Genomic DNA, 18,378 nt, shown 5'->3' with positions numbered 1-18,378 from the left:
CTTTTATTTCGCAACTTTTATTTCCCCTATTCTTCAAGGCTCATAGCATGTTATAATTCTTCTGCTATTATGTGTACTCATTTTATTTTAGAGGTTGTAATACCACACCACCTTTGTTTTACGACTTAAGCGTAAAGCTTAGTGTGGTAGGGTGTTACATTATGGTATCTGAGCAGTTCGTTCCTATAGAGCCTGAAAGACGGACTGATTGTACTTCTGTGCATTCTCTGTATATGTGTGTATGTGCTATTAGGATATCTGATTGATATATATGGCATAAACGTTTGTGAGCATGCATTTGGAACTTAAAGCATTAGACTTGTGATATTGAGACTGATCAACTTAATATCACTTGTTTGGTGTGTATAAGGACCAGATGTCGACTCGCGGACGCGGTCGCGGGTGAGGTAAAAGTAGGATAGGCACCGTTACTCCTAACCCGGTTGGGAATGATCCAGTAGACTTTATGGCTGCCCTGGAAAATATGGCTGCAGCTATGCAGGCAACAGCTGAGGTGCTGGGTAACCAGATAAATCAGGGTAATCACAGGAATAATAATGATGAGAACGGTCCTATGACACTTACTACGTTTTTGAAAGTTCGCCCTCCAACTTTTAGGGGAACCTCAAATCTCACTAATGCAGATAATTGGATCCAGGCTATGGAAAGGGCGTTGCAGGTTCCTGAGGAGCAATGGGTTGTGTTTGGAACTTATCAGCTGCAAAGCGAGGCTCAGCATTGGTGGTAGGGAATACGACGTATCCTGCAGGTAGATGATGCTGGAATAACCGGGAGGTTGGTTATCTAAGAATCATGTTTTGCTTGATTGTTCTGAGAAGTCAGTACAGTTTATGCTGGAAGGGTCAGAAGCACCGGTTGTGGTGAATGGTTACTATTTGAATTCTATGATAGTAAACTGTTCTGGAACTGAATGTCAGGGTATTATGTTATTAACTGCGGGAGTATCAGGTGATGATTAGAGTATAGAGCAGATTTTCGTTGTATGTGAATTTCCAAATGTGTTTCCAGATGATATTAATGAATTTCCACCTAATCGGGAGGTTGAGTTTGCAATTGAGTTGGTGGATGGAGCTGGTTCGATTTCAATTACTCCTTATAGGATGTCACCTTTAGAAATGGCTGAACTGAAAGCTCAGCTGGAAGATCTGTTGGGTAAGCATTTTATCCGACCAAGTGTTTCTCCGTGGGGAGCGCCGGTGTTACTGGTAAAGAAGAAGGATGGGAGTATGCGGTTGTGTGTCGATTATCGGCAATTGAATAAGATCACTGTGAAGAATAAATATCTGTTGCCTAGAATCGATGATCCAATGGATCAGTTACAGGGTGCCGGTGTGTTTTCTAAGATTGACCTGCGATTCGGGTATCATCAGATAAGGGTTAGAGACGAGGATATACCAAAAACTGCTTTCAGGACGCGTTATGGTCATTATGAGTATACAGTGATGTCCTTTGGGTTAACTAATGCCCCGAAAGTATTTATGGATTATATGAACAGGATTTTTCGACCGTATCTGGACAAGTTTGTTATTGTCTTCATTGATGATATTCTTGTTTATTCTAAGTCTGAAGAGGAACATGCTGAACACTTCCGAACTGTACTGCAAATTCTGAGAGACAGGAAGTTATATGCTAAGTTATCTAAATGTGAGTTCTGGAAGAGTGAAGTGAAGTTTCTCGGCCACGTGGTGAGTAAGCAGGGGATAGCTGTGGATTCTACTAAGGTGGAAGCAGTGATGAATTGGGAGCGACCAACTTTAGTGACAAAGATCAGGAGTTTCCTAGGTTTGCCGGGGTATTATCGCAGATTCATTAAAGGATTTTCACAGCTCGCCTTACCTTTAACTAAGTTGACTAGGAAGGATACGCTTTTTGTCTGGACTCCGGAGTGTAAGGAAAGTTTTCAAACGTTGAAGCACAAATTGACTATTGCACCCGTGTTGGTATTGCCTGAACTAAGTAAACCGTTTGAAGTGTACTGTGATGCATCACTGAAGGGTTTAGGGTGCGTTCTGATGCAGCACTAGAATGTTGTAGCATATGCCTTACGGCAGTTAAGGCCGCATGAGATGAACTACCCGACACATGATTTAGAACTTGCTGCTGTTGTGTTTGCTTTAAAGATTTGGAGGCACTACCTCTATGGTGTTAAGTTTCATGTTTTCTCAGACCATAAGAGTTTGAAATATCTTTTTGAGCAGAAAGAGTTGAATATGCGTCAGAGAAGGTGGATTGAGCTTTTGAAAGATTATGATTTTGAATTAAATTATCATCCAGGAAAAGCGAACGTTGTGGCGGATGCCTTGAGTCAGAAATCTTTATATGCAGCTTGGATGATGCTACGGGAAGAAGAATTACTAAGGGCATTTCAAGGCTTGAATTTGAGAATTAGAGAAAAATCTGGAATTTTGTGTTTAAGTCAGTTACAGATTTCAAGTGAATTTAAATCAGAACTTCTGAAAGCTCATCAAGACAGCGAAGTGTTACGTAAGATATTACCAGCAGTTGAACATGAAAAACAGTAGAGAGTGTCAGAAGGACAGGATGGTTTGTGGAGGTTCAAGAACCAGATTATTGTGCCAAATATTGGAGACCTGCGACCGAGTACCTTGAAGGAAGCTCATAAGCGGGTTTTTAATTCATCCAGGGAGCACCAAAATATATCAGGATCTGAAAGTGACGTTCTGGTGGCCAGGTATAAAGAATAATGTGGCATTGCATGTATCTATATGTTTAACGTGTCAGAAGGTTAAGATTGAGCATCAAAGACCATCAGGGACCCTTCAACCTTTGGAGATTCCACAATGAAAATGGGAGAGTATCGCAATGGATTTTGTGATAGGGTTGCCTAGAACCCGATTAGGTTGTGACGCTATTTGGGTGGTTGTGGATCGACTGACAAAATCAGCTCACTTTTTTCCTATCCGAATAAGTTGTACAATGGAAGAATTAGCTCGAATGTATATTAAAGAGATTGTCAGGTTGCATGGCGTGCCTTCTACCATTATATCTGACAGGGATCCTCGCTTTACATCAAGATTCTTGGGAGCTTTTCAGCGTGCATTTGGGACTCAGTTAAGCTTGAGTACTACGTATCACCCTTAGACAGATGGTCAGTCAGAAAGAACTATTCAGACCTTGGAGGATATGCTAAGAGCTTGTGTTTTGGACCAGCCGGCGAGCTGGGATCGGTATATGCCATTAATAGAATTTGTTTATAATAATAGCTATCATGCGAGCATTGGAATGGCTCCATATGAGGCTCTGTATGGCATAAAATGTCAATCTCCATTGTGTTGGTATGAAACTGGAGAAAGAAGTTTGTTAGGGCCTGAGATGATAGCTGAAACTACTGAACAGGTAAAGAAGATTCGTAACCGAATGCTTATAGCCCAAAGCCGCCAAAAGAGCTATGCTGATCAGAGGCGAAAGCCTTTGGAGTTCGAAGAAGGAGAACATGTCTTTCTGAAAGTTACACCAACCACTAGAGTGGGAAGAGCTATTAAGACTAAGAAAATGAATCCCCGTTATGTTGGACCGTTTGAGATCCTGAAAAGAATTAAGCCGATAGCTTATAGAATTGCCTTACCGCCATATCTTTCGAATCTGCATGATGTGTTTCATGTATCACAGCTTCGGAAGTATACTCCTGACGCAAGTCATGTTCTAGAACCAGAACCAATCCAAGTGAGAGAAGATCTAACACTCACAGTAATTCCAGTGAGAATTGATGACATCAGTATTAAACGATTACGCGGGAAGGAAGTATCATTGGTAAAAGTAGCTTGGAGTCGAGCTGGTATCGAAGAACATACCTGGGAGCTCGAATCAGATATGCGAAAGGACTATCCACATCTCTTTTCAGGTAACTGAATTTGAATTTTGAGGATAAAATTCTTTATTAGGTGGGTAGGATGTAAACCCCAGTTAAATCAGTAGATAATTAGTCAATAAATTAATTTTTAATAAGAAAGATTAGAAATGTGAATATTATATTAAATTAGGATAAAGCTCATCAAAACGAGAATTTTGACACTAATTTCGAAGAAAACGGTCCAAGATTGGACCGAACGGGCTGAACCGGGCCCAAATCAGGCCATGGGCCCAACCGGACCAGTTTATTAAAAGGACCCACGTCCTCCTCTTCCTCATTTCAGCAACGTTGAAGTTGCAGGGGAAAGGAGAGAAAGGAATCCCGTAACCCTACGGTGAAATTCCAACTGACGTAACTCCTCCGTCCGAGCTCCGATCGCCGCACCGTTTGCGGCCATGTGTTCACTGTGTTGAGCTCTACGTTTCTACCGGAACAATTTCATAGGTAACTCGTTATTTCACACTCAGTCTTCTTTTCCCCCAATTTTTGAATTTTGAGTGGGAATGTTGAATTTCTTTGATTTCTGATGTTTTAAGATCCAATTAGCTTGAGAAAAACGTTCACTCTTGCTTATGTGAAGCTTGAGTAAGGTGAGGATACGATAATTCTATTTTATTTTCATTGAATTTGAGCTTTGAGTATTAAATTGGATATATATGTGTTATGAATGTGTATTGGGTTGTGAATAAATAATTGGAGCTTGAAATTGTGAATACTAGAACTTGGAGGAAGCGAATTAGTTGAGTTTTGAGGGGCTGCCTTGGTTTTGAATAAATAGCTTTGGTCGTTACGTGGAAATCGGCCAAGGTATGGTTTAGGTTTCTTGCATTTAATATATAATATTCTGTGAAAACTTAGGCTAGACGACCATAGGATAAGTTGGAATGCAGGTGTATGTTTAATGTTTAGTAATTTGTCGATGAATATATTTGGTTGAACTTTATTGGATAATTAGTTATTAATTTTGGATGGTGAATGTTGTTATGTTAATTTGGAGAGAATTATGGTTGAATGTTATTGTTGATGAACATGGTTGGTTTGGTGCTTGTTGATTAACTAATGATTTGGTGAATTATTGATTTGAGGTATTTTGTGTTAGAAACCTAGGATTAGTGAACTATGATCCTTAGTTGAATTTTGGTTGTTGGATTTGAATATTATATGAGTATAATTATTGATTTGAGGTAGATTTATTGTGGTGACTGTTATGATGATGAGGAAGGGTATGTTGAATTGAAAAGAAAGCAGGTTTGGACCCGAAAAGGGTGGCAAAGTCTGAGTTTTAGAGAAGATGCTGCCGAAATTTTATAAAAATTAGAGATTTTGTTTATATGATTATTTAAAAAGATTTAGATTCAAAGGTTATATGGTTTGATTTAGAGTTGTTAAGAAAATGAGCATGTTTTAAATTTGATTCATTTAGAAAAGAATGAATTATGTTTTGAATTGGAACTATTGATGGACGGAATGGGAGGTGTGGTAATGAAGGATAAGGATTGAATATGATTGACGTATAATGATGAATGAGATGCGATTGAGAATGATGTGGATGTTAATGAATTATAATTGAATTATTTATATGGCTTATGAATTTGAATAATCTGAGATACGAGATTCCCTGGATCAAGTGCTGTGGCTTGCCACCACGTGTACCAGGTTGAAAACTCGATACTCTGTTGACCCTACGATGTAAGTGTGACCGGGCACTATATAAATTCCTGGGAATGTTACTCCTATTGAGCAATATTGATTATTTGAGAAAAAGCTATGCATAGACTCTTGGGAATGCACGTCGGGGGACAGTCTAAGAACAATTCAGACTTGTCTGGTTGGCTGGATAACAGACAGATGAGCCTCATCAGCCATAGGACAGGCATGCATCATATGCATAATACTTGAATTACTTGCTTGTGCTTTAATTGGGTGTGCCTATGTGTACTTGCCATGTTAAATGTGTATTTATTACCTGCAGTAACTGTAACCTTCTTGTGCTTGCCTTTATCTGTTTAATTGTCTGTAAAAATGCATGATGGAGTTGGAGGTATGGAGGAATGGCAGTATGAGACTTAGATTTTAAGGTTAAGTTAAGTTAGGATTAAATAATCTTAGAAAACCACCTTTTATGGCTCCTGTTTAATACTTTAAGCTCTATAATCTGAGTCTCGATGTTCTAAGATTGCCTCTGGCATTCCCAGGACCTTATATATTATGTGTGTGGCACCTTTACCATACTGAGAACCTCCGGTTCTCATTCCATACTATGTTGTTGTTTTTCAGATGCAGGTCGAGAGGCATCTCGTTAGGCGTCTGGACTCTTGAAGCGGAGTGGTTACTGGGTAGTTTTGTTGTACAGTGATGTATAAATATGTACTTAGCTTTCTCTCTGCATAACTTGTTCTTTTTAATCCTCTTAGATGTTTATGGAGAGGCAGGATTGTGTATATGTACTTTTGGGTTTTGGATATGTATGTATATATGTGTAAATATTCTCCGACCAGTATTGACTTCGCAGGCTGAGTTAGGAGCTTGTTATTTTGTATCTTTGGCACTCTATTCCTACTTTTGTTATCTTATGTTTAATAGTTATGGTTTTCTTAGCACGCAAGTAACTCGTTCCTTGAGCGTTGCACTTTTATTTCGCAACTTTTATTTTCCCTATTCTTCAAGACTCCTAGCATATTATAATTCTTCTGCTATTATGTGTACTCATTTTATTTTAGAGGTCGTAATACCACACCACCTTTGTTTTACGACTTAAGCGTAAAGCTTAGTGTGGTAGGGTGTTACAGCAACCTGACAATCAGGAGACTTGTACTCAAAGATAGAATTTATTTATGCATATGATGATGTATAAGGAGAATTAATTTTATACTTGAAACTAGACAACCTAGGGGTATAAAATAGAATTCAGTTAAATAATTGTCTGACAACCAGATAATTATTTGGGATTATAATTATATGGGATATAATTTAATCATGTTTATTTAGAATAGGTATGAGTAACAACTTGACAACCAAGTTACTCATTCACGATTCTAAATAATTTTGCCAGAAATATAGATTTCTTGTTTACTTTCATATTTTAGATTTTTAAATATATCCATCTTTCGTATGGCATACTTGAAAGTAACAAATTGGCTACAAATTGAGAATTGTTCTTATTTATGAAAGGATTACATGATAATCCTACTGAAATAATATATTCCAATAAAATTGGTTTTGGAATGGTCAAAACTTGTGAAATATTTGTAATATTATTTTACATAGGTTGTTTTAACAACCATGAGTTCTAATTTCAAAAGCATATACCCACTATTTATTACTGAACATCTTGAGAAGATGTATGGTGCCCAAAGTAAGATAATATGACTATCAAAGATTTTATTTAAATTAGTGGGAGTATTGGGCAATATATTTTGAATTAAACAATTTTAGAAGTTGGAATGCCATTCGGCAAATGGCTTTAGCGAGAATTGTTCTTGCAAGCATTTTTGGAGTTTTATTTTGTTGTAAACAATTTATAATTGGCTTTAATATGATTAAGGTTTGTGGCCTTTTTGGAAAAACTCAATATGAGTATTGAGGATGCGAATCAAAATTGCTCTTAAGGGTTGGTTTGACCAATAATAAAAATATTAAGTATTTTTATTATAAGAGTTTAAAGTAAAATCTCTAATATCCAATTGATATTCTATTAAATAGAAAATGAGATTCTCTCCGTGCATAAATACTAGTACTCTATGTACTCCATTATGTTTAAGAAACATGAAATTTGATTTCGTTGAATATCACTGTTTGTTAAATATTTGGACTACATTTTAGAAATATTGCTAAATTAACAAATTCCTCACTAAATCAATTTTTTACCCATATGAGATATGAAAAAGGCATAAGCTGAAACTCAAGAACATTAGAGTTTGAAGATGTCTTATGTGTGTTAAGAGATTGCACAACAATAGAATTGATATTAGGTCCGATAAATGAGATTTATTGGTTACTCTAAAGAAATAATGAGATTATTTTTATCAGAAATAAAGTGTCTGTGATAAGAGGTTAAACTCTTTTTTAGAAAAGGGATTCCATCTTAAAGAAGAGTGGGAGTGCAATTACTTTTATTAGAATTGTATACCACTCAACAGAGGATATACTTTCTCTTGAAAGTATAAAAGGTTTGATCGTCAAACGAACTTTTTGAACAAGTAACCTATTTGTATAATGATACAATTCTATAAAGATAGATCTAATGGTTACTTAGATTTTTTTATAATCATGTTCAATAAGGATTGTCCTTAAAATAAAATTACGCACTATTGTAGTGGGAGATTTCATGTTTTGAGAAAATGTGATATTTATTATACATTAGGCATATTTTACAAAAAAGTCAAGCACATATGCTCAAGAGCTAAGGTGTTTAAGGTCAAAAGAGTTTTGATAAACACAAATGTGCATTGAAAAATTATACACATGATTGATTGGCTCTAGTGCAAGTGGGAGATTATTGTGATAATAGTATGCCCAAGATCCAATCTATCATGATTGGCTCTCGTACAAGTGGGAGATTGTTGGGAATAAATAGTATGACCACAATCCAATCAATCACGTGTTAAATAATTTGTTATTGTTATTATATTAAAATATTAATTTAATAACGTCCTTGATTAAATTTAGAGATTTATCATTGTGATAGTGATGACAATATTGAGAGATGAATCTTTTATAATTTAATCTAAATTGTTCTTGGTCATTGGATTATTAAAAAGGAGATTAATAATTCGGAACGATCAATATATATATATATATATATATATATATATATATATATATATATATATATATATATATATATATATATATATAATGGTCTTCATTGGATGAAGATTAATAGATCTCATTTATTAAATTAAATATATAGATGGTGCATATAGAGATATGACCATTGAACGGACTCACTTTGGGAATTCCTAATGGTTATAATTACTGTATATTTGTCAATAGGATATTCTCAAGATGAACATAGTAATATAGTTTCCTTTGACCTGCGACTATCATAGTAATTAACAATGTATTTATTATACTTTGATTCCGGACACTTAATACCCTAGGGTGCTAGTTGAATAGATATTGGGTATGATTTAAATACTTGTAGAATTAATGATTAGTCAATAAGGAATCCGTCAACTCTCGGTAAAGAGTTTGAGCTCTGATTATAATGACTGAGATGAATAAAACATTGGCCAAGGGGATTGAATGAATGAAGAAATGAGTTTCTTAGGTCATTCACAGTTCATTATAATAATGGTAACAAATTAGAATTTGACAATTAAATCATACTCTAAAGGTTAACCAAGAGCTGGAAAGATGGAAGGAATTATACTTTGTTCTTCTAAGGTTCTTAGTAAAAATATATTACTTCATACTATCGGGTTGTTGAGGAGTGTTGCTAGACGCCAACCTTGATTAGTAAATTTAGTATGACTAATTTACTACCCGCTTAGTATTGAACCTATGGGGTCACACACTAACAAGTGTTCTAATCTTCGCTGTAGAATTATTTAATTATTAATTTGATTTGATCAAATAAATAATTATATTAATTCAAATAGAATATTATTATATTTTTTGTTAGCACCAAGAATATAATAATAGTATGATAATTGAGAATATTAAATGAGATTTGAGAATAATTAGTTATTTTATTTCTAAATTTGAATTATAAATTTGGATGAAGATCCTAATTGATTCTATTTTAAATTGTTATGATATGATTCATAAAATTTGAAGGAGTCAGATTTGGAATTTCAAGATATGATTTAAATTTGAATTGAGATTCAAATTTAAAATCAGTAACAAATCTCATACTATATATATGTATGCCAAGAGTAGAGGAAAGTGATGAGATGAGAATAAAACACAAGAGTTTTATTCCCTTACCTCTACGCACATAAATGTATGTGAGCCTAATTCTTGGAGAAGAATTTTATGGTGTGTAAAGAGTTGCAATAGGTTCCTCAATTTAGATCAGATGTCCATTGGTCAAAGAGTTGACAGCAAAGGTTGGTCTCGGTGTGGATACGCATAGAGGCTTCGTACAATCGAAGAATAAAGTTTTTACTAAAGTGTCTAAAGGTATTTAGATCTGATATATATATTATTATTGGAATAAAGTTTAAGCACAAAATATATCTTTAAGGATTACTTTCTTTTCTTCCGCTGCGTATTATGAACACATGGTAATCCTTCAATTTTCCATATCAGTATTTAATTTTTTCTTTTTTAAATATATATTATATCACTACTTTTACTAATACACCCATTTCATTAAATAAAAATAAAAATATATTTTTTATTTAATTTTATAAAAAGTCTTAAACATCCTTACTTTATTTGATTAGACAAAAATATCCTTTTAAATTAATCAAATTTTAAAATTCAATTAATCCTAATTTTATAGTTTCAATTAATTTAAACAACAAAACAAAAGCATATAAAAAAAACAAAAATCAATCGTTCTTCGTCTTCTCCAATTCCCCTAATCATTCGTCCCCCTGAAGCAAAGCAAAACATATCAAAAAAATAAAAAATCAATCTGTTCCTCATCTTCTCCAATTTCCCTAATATCATTCGTGCCCCCTCCCCTCTCCTCTAAAGCACACCAAAACGGCAAAACCCTAGCCCTAGGTTCTTTGCCGCCGGCGTCCCCAGGCTCAGCGCTTTCGTTTCTTCCTCTTCCCTCTGTCCGGAACCCAGGTAGCTCGGCACGTCGTCCCCATCCTCGCTGGCTTCTCTATCTGTGGCTTGGAGCAGCTCGTCATCGGATCACCGCTTGCCGCCGTCTTTGCTCTCGCCGTCGTGTCGCCGGTTGCCGCCGTGTCTCCGTCGAAGGTTAGTGGCCCTACTTTTAATTTTGCTCTGGTTGCTGAATGCTCGGTTTTTTCTTCTTCCTTTTAATTTTTAAAATTTTTCTTTTTTTCTTTTTTTCAGCAAAAAAAAATTGATAAAAAAAATTTAATTTTTTGGTCTCGAAGATCTCCATAGTGAAGCTAGTGGATCCTGAAGTGAAGGAACGCAACGATGAGGAAGAAGGAGGTGAAGAGTTGTCTGATATATACCACTCACCACGGGTTTTCAAGCTGAACTACGCGGAGATGATGAAGTTCAAGGTTTGTATATATTCTGATGGAGATCCCAAGACATTTTATCAAACACCTAGGAAGCTCACTGGGAAATACGCCAGTGAGGGATATTTCTTCCAGAACATTCGGGAGAGTAGGTTCCAAACCCTCGATCCGGATCAGGCACACCTCTTCTTCATACCAATCTCCTGTCATAAGATGCGTGACAAGGTAAACATTTTCAGTGTTTTTTGGTTTTTGCAATGTCTTTGGATTATTTTAACTAACTGTATTTACAAGAATGTGTAGCACTTTGTTGGATAGGTGAGCATTGTCATTTTTTTAAGTGGTGGTTAATATTGAGATCTGAGAAGGTTGTGGTATTTGGTTGATGTCTTAGTGTCAATAGCTGTCTTGTTATGGTAATATGTTAATAATGGTAATGAATGATTTTTTAAGGACTAATTTGTGAATAAGGAATGAGGATACGACAAAGTGTTTGAACTTTGTTTCGGATATGCGGTATTAGCACCTAGTACTGATATTACATAAGATGCTAGGGTAATATGTGTTGGAAATATTATTAATTGTTGGAGGTTGTGATTTTTATGAATGTCTTGATGATCACCTATTCACCTTCGGTGAAGAATTAGGGACTGAAATTTCATGCGGTAAACATGTACATTTTATATAGCTTCATAAACTATTATGGCTTTTATCGGCATCAAGTGAATTGGCTAAATCATTGCCCAATTTTATTGCCAGGTAATGTCCGAACTTGAAAGTCCAATCCATGTACAATTTGGTAAAATCTTATATGGAAAGACAGGAATAATTTGTGAGAGTGTTAATACGGAATTTAAGGAGTTGGTATTGATGTGTGGAGGACCCAATGAGAAACTCAGCTGAGAAGCTAACAAATTGCCTCAGGTTAGTTTAATGAGCTATAGTATCTTCATCTCACCCAGTTTAATATTTGGAAAAGAAAAAAAAATTGCAATGGAAAATTATTGTTTTTAGTATGTATTAGTTTTCTAATCATGGATACATCATCTATTTTACGAAATTATTAGGCGTGTTTGAACATACTTATGCAGTTACACTTTTAAGGGACTTTTTTCCTAACCTTTTATTTGTTGCGAAGTTCACCCTTAAAAGTTTCTTTATTGATTATCTTTTTTTTATTTTTTAAATTGATAATCCTTAGCATAATATTTGCAATAACAAACTGAAGGATCACCACAGAATTATTCCTGATACACCTTCAGAACGCATGATGAGCCTCCCAACCACAAGGAAGCTGGCATTGAAAAATAAAATTGTCTTTGGCACTGGTGATCATTGGCATGCTCCCACTTTAACTGCAAATATGGCATTTGTCAGAGCAGTTTCACGAACAGGGATGTCACTTTATACTATTGAGCATAGACCAAGGGCCTTAACTGGTGACTAGTTTCATGAATTTTTGACAAGTTTTGAGGCATTCATTCTCACATAGAAAATCAGGTAACAGTGTTATCTTGTCAATGACACATAAAATGGGCAAGAGGAAAGAAACTTACGAAATTATCCTTTTTCTAAATTTATTCCATTCCATTATCAAATTGTTCTTTTGAAACCAATTTCTAGTGAAGGGTACTTTTCAATTTCAATTGGTTCAATGTAGAATGATGAGACTTCGGTAATTGGCATCTGCTTGCAAGATGTTTATAACAAATACATAAGCATTGAGATAATAAAAACTTAGGCTTAGCTGAAGTGTCGCATAGAGATACTTGAGCTCAAGTAACTATAACTACACTTTAATTTGTAAACTAAATTTTTAGCTTACCGATATCTATACATAGTTTTACACTTTTCTTAAATGAGTATTACACAGAAAGAATAGTTTATCTGTAAATGTAAAAATAAATAATAATTAAAAACACAACCAATTTTTTAAAGAACTGTTAATATAGCTATTTATTTTTATCATTATTAGTTTGGTAATAATAAAGCTATTTATTGTTCAGAGAAGTCTAAATCTTGGAAACAACATAAAATTTTGCAACTATAGGATAATATTCAGAGCATAATGCCAACTGAAAAGGAATTTTTCATTACCACTGATAAAAATTCAACCAATGCTTTCTTTCCTCAGTTCCAACCTCTCAAGTTTGATGTCTATTGGGGGGACTTAAATGGAATGTCTCCTGTCTGCTGATGTAACCAGCAGTGGGATCTTCAAGGTGCTTGCAGACTGTACTTGTCATGTGAAGGGCACATTAACCACTGTATTGCTCTGATGATCTTGGAAAAACTGTGGCATAGACCTTTCACATAGTCCAGTGTTTTTGTATCATTCTTGGTCCTTTCTCACTGTAAATATTTGTATCTGAGTTGTATGCTTTGGACTTCACAATAAACTCTGCATTGTCATGTGAAAAGTTAGTCTAAGATTACTTATCCTGTGCTGTCAGTTCAGAAGTTGGGAAGATTTGACTGAAGATTAGGTAATGGATTCAACAAGGAGAAAGTGCACTTGCAAAAGCAACCTCTTTAAGTGTATTGGCATAGATTTTTAGTAATGGAGGATGATATGAACTCATACCGTGCTCCTTGGGAACTACCAAGGGAGCTGTTGGTGGTCATGGAATCAAGGTGCTTCCACCTCTACACTGGGGATCCTATCTTTGATTATCTATCATAAATATCAAAAAGGGTGTTTTTATAGTTTCATCTTTTTGTGATTACAACCTTTAGCTCAGTTCATTTGAATAATGGATGAAAATAATGTAATGTTGCTGCTCTGTGTTGAGCTTCCTTATCTGACTCTAACTTATGAAAATACTGTTAGTGTTCTTTTTAAAGGAGACAACCTATATACTTTTTGGTTGAAATACATATAGTTATAGTTCAGTCTCCTTAATTTTTATTGTGCAATAAGTTGCTGCCATTTTACATCCTTTTGGTGCTAATGCTAAATACCAAGTTATGCCATGCTAAAAGATTGATGTGTAACTTTTTATAACCGCTAGATAAAGTTTCTATATTCCTTGGAGGAAAGATAAAATATTTCATATTTCAAAAAGGGTATTCTAGAAATTATCTTTTTAAAGAATTGCAATTCAATTTTTTAAAAAAAATTAAGGAGAATAACTCTTATAATAGTAGAATAGCTCTTATATTAGTTCCTTCTACAATGATTGGATTTTGGACCATTTTCCTTGAAAGAAAATTCTAATATAAATCCACAGGAATTATCTTGGCATGTGAATAACACAACGCAGACACTTTCCTTCCTTCCTGAGATCAAAAGCATTGTTAATGTCATCAAATGGCAAATTATGTGTTATGTAGTCATCAATTTGAATTTCCTGCATATTAAACATCATATTAGTACATATTTCTTGCTGAAATATCAAATTAAAAGTAGGTTGGAGTTTGGAACTTAAAAGTTATGAGAGAGTGAGGCCTTGAAGTGAAGACTTGCATGTTCCACATGAAAATAAATATAGACAAAGCAATGATCAAACAAAATTATCACGGTACTCTTGCTATTACCTTGTTCACATACTTCTCTACTAATAAAGGAAGATCAGATTTAGGTTTTCATCCTCCAAATAGAGATCCCTTGAGTTTTCTTCCCATTAAGAATAGTCCATAGTGAGCTGACATCTCAGGCTTCACCTTTGGCACACCAAGTGTTACTGTCAAACCCCATCCCTAGGAGAAAAAAGGGGAAAAAATGTAGAATAAAATTCAAGTCTATTAAATAAAAGCCTTTAAATTTCACAAGGAGAGTTTTGGCTATAATGAGTATTACATCACAACAGGACTGCAATGCAGTGGTTATCATGTCAGTGTCGCCTACACATTCAAAAGAAAAATCTGTTCCGCCATCAGTAATGCGCTTAATAACCTGAAAATTTTTAACATATAAACGATTGTTACAAATAAACTTGTTTCACAGACATGTAAGTCTTAACCTAGCAGCAGCTATTTGATATGATATATGACCATATATATATTATCTGAAAGGTTAAATTGGATATTTTCTGATGAGATAAACAACAACCTGAGCAATAGGTTCTTGGTAGGAACTCGGGTCAACAACTTCTGTAAATCTAAAAGCTTTTGCTGCGACAATAACAAACACAATAACAAATAATGAACCAAGGATTGTGCTAGGTGAAAAAACAATATTCAGATCGATTTCAGGACTGATTTTGGCACCTTTTTCACACTTCTGTGGATTCTTATCCATGCCAATTATTCGAGATGCTCCCCTTAGTTTTGCACCTTGTGCAACCTAATTAAAGGAGAATTCATAAATTATCTTGTAGTTTGAAAATGATAATTTGTAATTAATTGAGAACTGAAAAGTTAAGACAGACAGAGTTGTTCCCTGTACTTACAGAAAGGCCAACAGTTCCGAGACCAAATATCACCACAGATGATCCTTTTGTCACATTAGCAACATTTCATGCTGCGCCTAGACCTTCCATGAGTGACATAATCAATCAGAAACCAAGAATTTATCAATGGAATTAAGAGTTATGAATTTATGATACTCTACTATGAGAGATTGCATTATTGGGACTCTTTCCTTGGCCATAACTGAACTCATTCGCCAAATCATCAACATCATCCACATCTTCATCTCCATCCACTCGAGGACTCCCTAAAATCCAAAGATGATTCTTTCAGTTCAATTCAAAGTTAAGACAAAGGATCATCAGAGTCCAAAACAGAAAAAAAGAAAACACATATGCACAAAGTAAACTTACCTTTGTGCCTTTTGTATTTAGTCTTGCACTGGAGGCAACACTGGTATATCCTTTCGCTCGTATTCATAACAAGGACGACAAACTGGAAATGCACACTCATTGCAAGCAACAAAGACATCGCCGCTGTCTGTTAATCCAACAGTTTCACCACAAATTTGACAGATTGATACATTCAAATTCTTCAGGGGTTTAGGCTACAGAATAAAAGGCATTTCACAAGTTGAATTACATCAGTAGAATTTAAACCAGATTAGATTCATTAAACTCTTATAAATTGATAAACAAAACTAGTCATTTACCATCCAAAGGAAATGCTCAAGCAGGGCTAGTTCGAATCTTAGAATGGAAATTAATTTGACTTCATTACAATCTTTGTGATGTATAATAACAAAAAAAGTTTAGTTCAATTCATTAACAATTAGCAATAATATCACTATATAAGTACATAGATCTATAAGAAAAATATCTAATCTCATTCACATTCACATCAATCGCAAAACTCCATGAAAAGAAATATATCAATAGCATCACATTCACATCCAATCGCATTATGTGACTTTTCTAAAGTCAAAACCAATCAAAAACTCCTGATTCCCGAAATTCTTTGGGACAAAGTGAAGCTGGAGGTACCAATGAAGCAAATGAAGACTCTCATCATAAGGACCACATACTTAGAGCTCAAAAGAAAAGGAATAAGAGAAAGAAGAAAGCTTCAGGGTACAACAAGGCAATTGATATAAATAGGTTTATCATTTTCTCCAATGTAAAATTTAATATTATCTTCATGAACTCATTTTAACTTTATGACCCAGTAGAATTCGGATTGTTTAATGATGTATTTAAGGCTTTTGAATTCATTTCTTCATTTTCATTTAGTTATAGAATGAAGCATTGGTCACTGCTCCATTTTAATCCCAACCTCAATACAGTCCCTGAAACTTAATCAAATTAATGTGTAGATAAGCTTGATTTGTTTGTATCTCTATTAACAAGTTTTGGCTGCCATCTTGTCCACATGATTGAAAGCTTTATGCATTTCATGTCGATTTAGAAAGCAAGTTTCATTTGTTCATTTTTTTTACCATAAGAGTGCACCATGTGACTTGGTAGTATTCAACAGAAGTTTAGAAGATATATCTAATCAGAGGATCTACCAATCCAATTGTTTTTCTGTCATCAAAAGCTAATCAAGGATTTGTTTCTAATGAAATTAGATGTGCATTAAGACACTATGTAGCATCTGAAAAATGAAACTATTGTGATCTAAATTAAGTTTTCTATTAAAAAAATTACATTCACAGTTTTAGAAACATATGCAGATAAAATAAGAATTCAACAATTTGTCAAAATTAACAACTAATATCAAATCACATAAATCAAACCAAATTACCCTAATTACAAAAATCACACCAATGCTATAATAATTCAAATCAAAGAAATCATAAGGAGGAAATTATCGGAAGGGAGAGGCTGACAACAGTGATGAAGAATGAGGAAGACGGCAAAGAAGACAGTGACGAAGACGGAACCAAGAGGAAGGTAACGCTCTTTAGAACCAGGAGGAAGGCGACGCTCTCTGGAACGCGCAAGATGGCGATGCTCTATGACTCGACGATGACCTCGATTGCAAGACAAGAGAGGAGAGAGGGAAAGATCTTGCGTGCGACGCACAGTGAGACAGATGAGAGAGATCGAGCAGAGAAAGACAGAGAGAGAGGATAGGAAGAGGAGAGAAGAAGATGAAGAATACTGAAACCTTCAGAGGCGTGAAGTGGAGGGTTTCTAAACCCAGATGAAGAACAATTTTGGTTTTTTGTTTCTTTAATATGTTTAACCCAGATGAAGAACAATTTTGATTTTTTGTTTTTTTAATATGTTTAACCCAGATGAAGAACAATTTTGATTTTTTATTTTTTTAATATATTTTTATTTTCTTGTTTCAATTATTTGAAATTATAAAATTAGGATTAATTGAATTTTTAAATTTGATTAATTTAAAAGGGTATTTTTGTCTAATCAAATAAATGAAGGATGTTTAAGATTTTTTATAAAATTAAATAAAAAATATATTTTTATTTTAATTTAATTAAATGGGTGTATTAGTAAAAGTGGTGATATAATATATATTTAAAAAAAAATTAAATGCTGATGTGGAAAATAAATTCCACGTGGCTTGTTATTACTTGTCCGTATTTTAAATATATCGGTACGTATGAATTTATCATCGTACCGTAGCAAACACCATTTTTAAAAGATGGTTTTTTAAGAGTTGTAGTATTTATGTTTGGTAAACTAATCAAATCAAAAATAGCTTTTAATAAACACAAACAACATCAATTGCGTTTGGTAAAATAGCTTTAAAAATTTAAAAATACTATAATAGACATAAATGTAAGTATTAAATTTGAAATTAGTTAACATATGAGATTATATTAGACTTTTAAATTTTGAAAAGTACAAGCCAATTTTAAAAAGTACAAGCCAATTTTAAAAAGCTTTATTTTAGGTGCTTTCAAAAATACCTCGATCTTTTAAAAGCTGCAAGTACAAGCACATAGTCTTTTTGATTTACCAAACACAAAATAAGGAGATTGAGCTTTTAAAA

The 18,378-nt window shown here is 34.3% G+C and overlaps 1 pseudogene; it reads right to left on the bottom strand.

Moving 5' to 3' along the window:
• Nucleotides 1–14,243: 14,243 nt before the first annotated feature.
• On the bottom strand, nt 14,244–15,115 carry LOC112757482 (alcohol dehydrogenase-like 6; annotated as a pseudogene).
• Between the last annotated feature and the right edge of the window lie 3,263 nt (nt 15,116–18,378).

The sequence above is a fragment of the Arachis hypogaea genome, chromosome 16, assembly GCF_003086295.3.
Source record: "Arachis hypogaea cultivar Tifrunner chromosome 16, arahy.Tifrunner.gnm2.J5K5, whole genome shotgun sequence".
Taxonomy (NCBI): Eukaryota; Viridiplantae; Streptophyta; class Magnoliopsida; order Fabales; family Fabaceae; genus Arachis; species Arachis hypogaea.
Note: the sequence above shows the minus strand (reverse complement) of the source record. Positions and strands in the feature narration are given on the sequence as shown.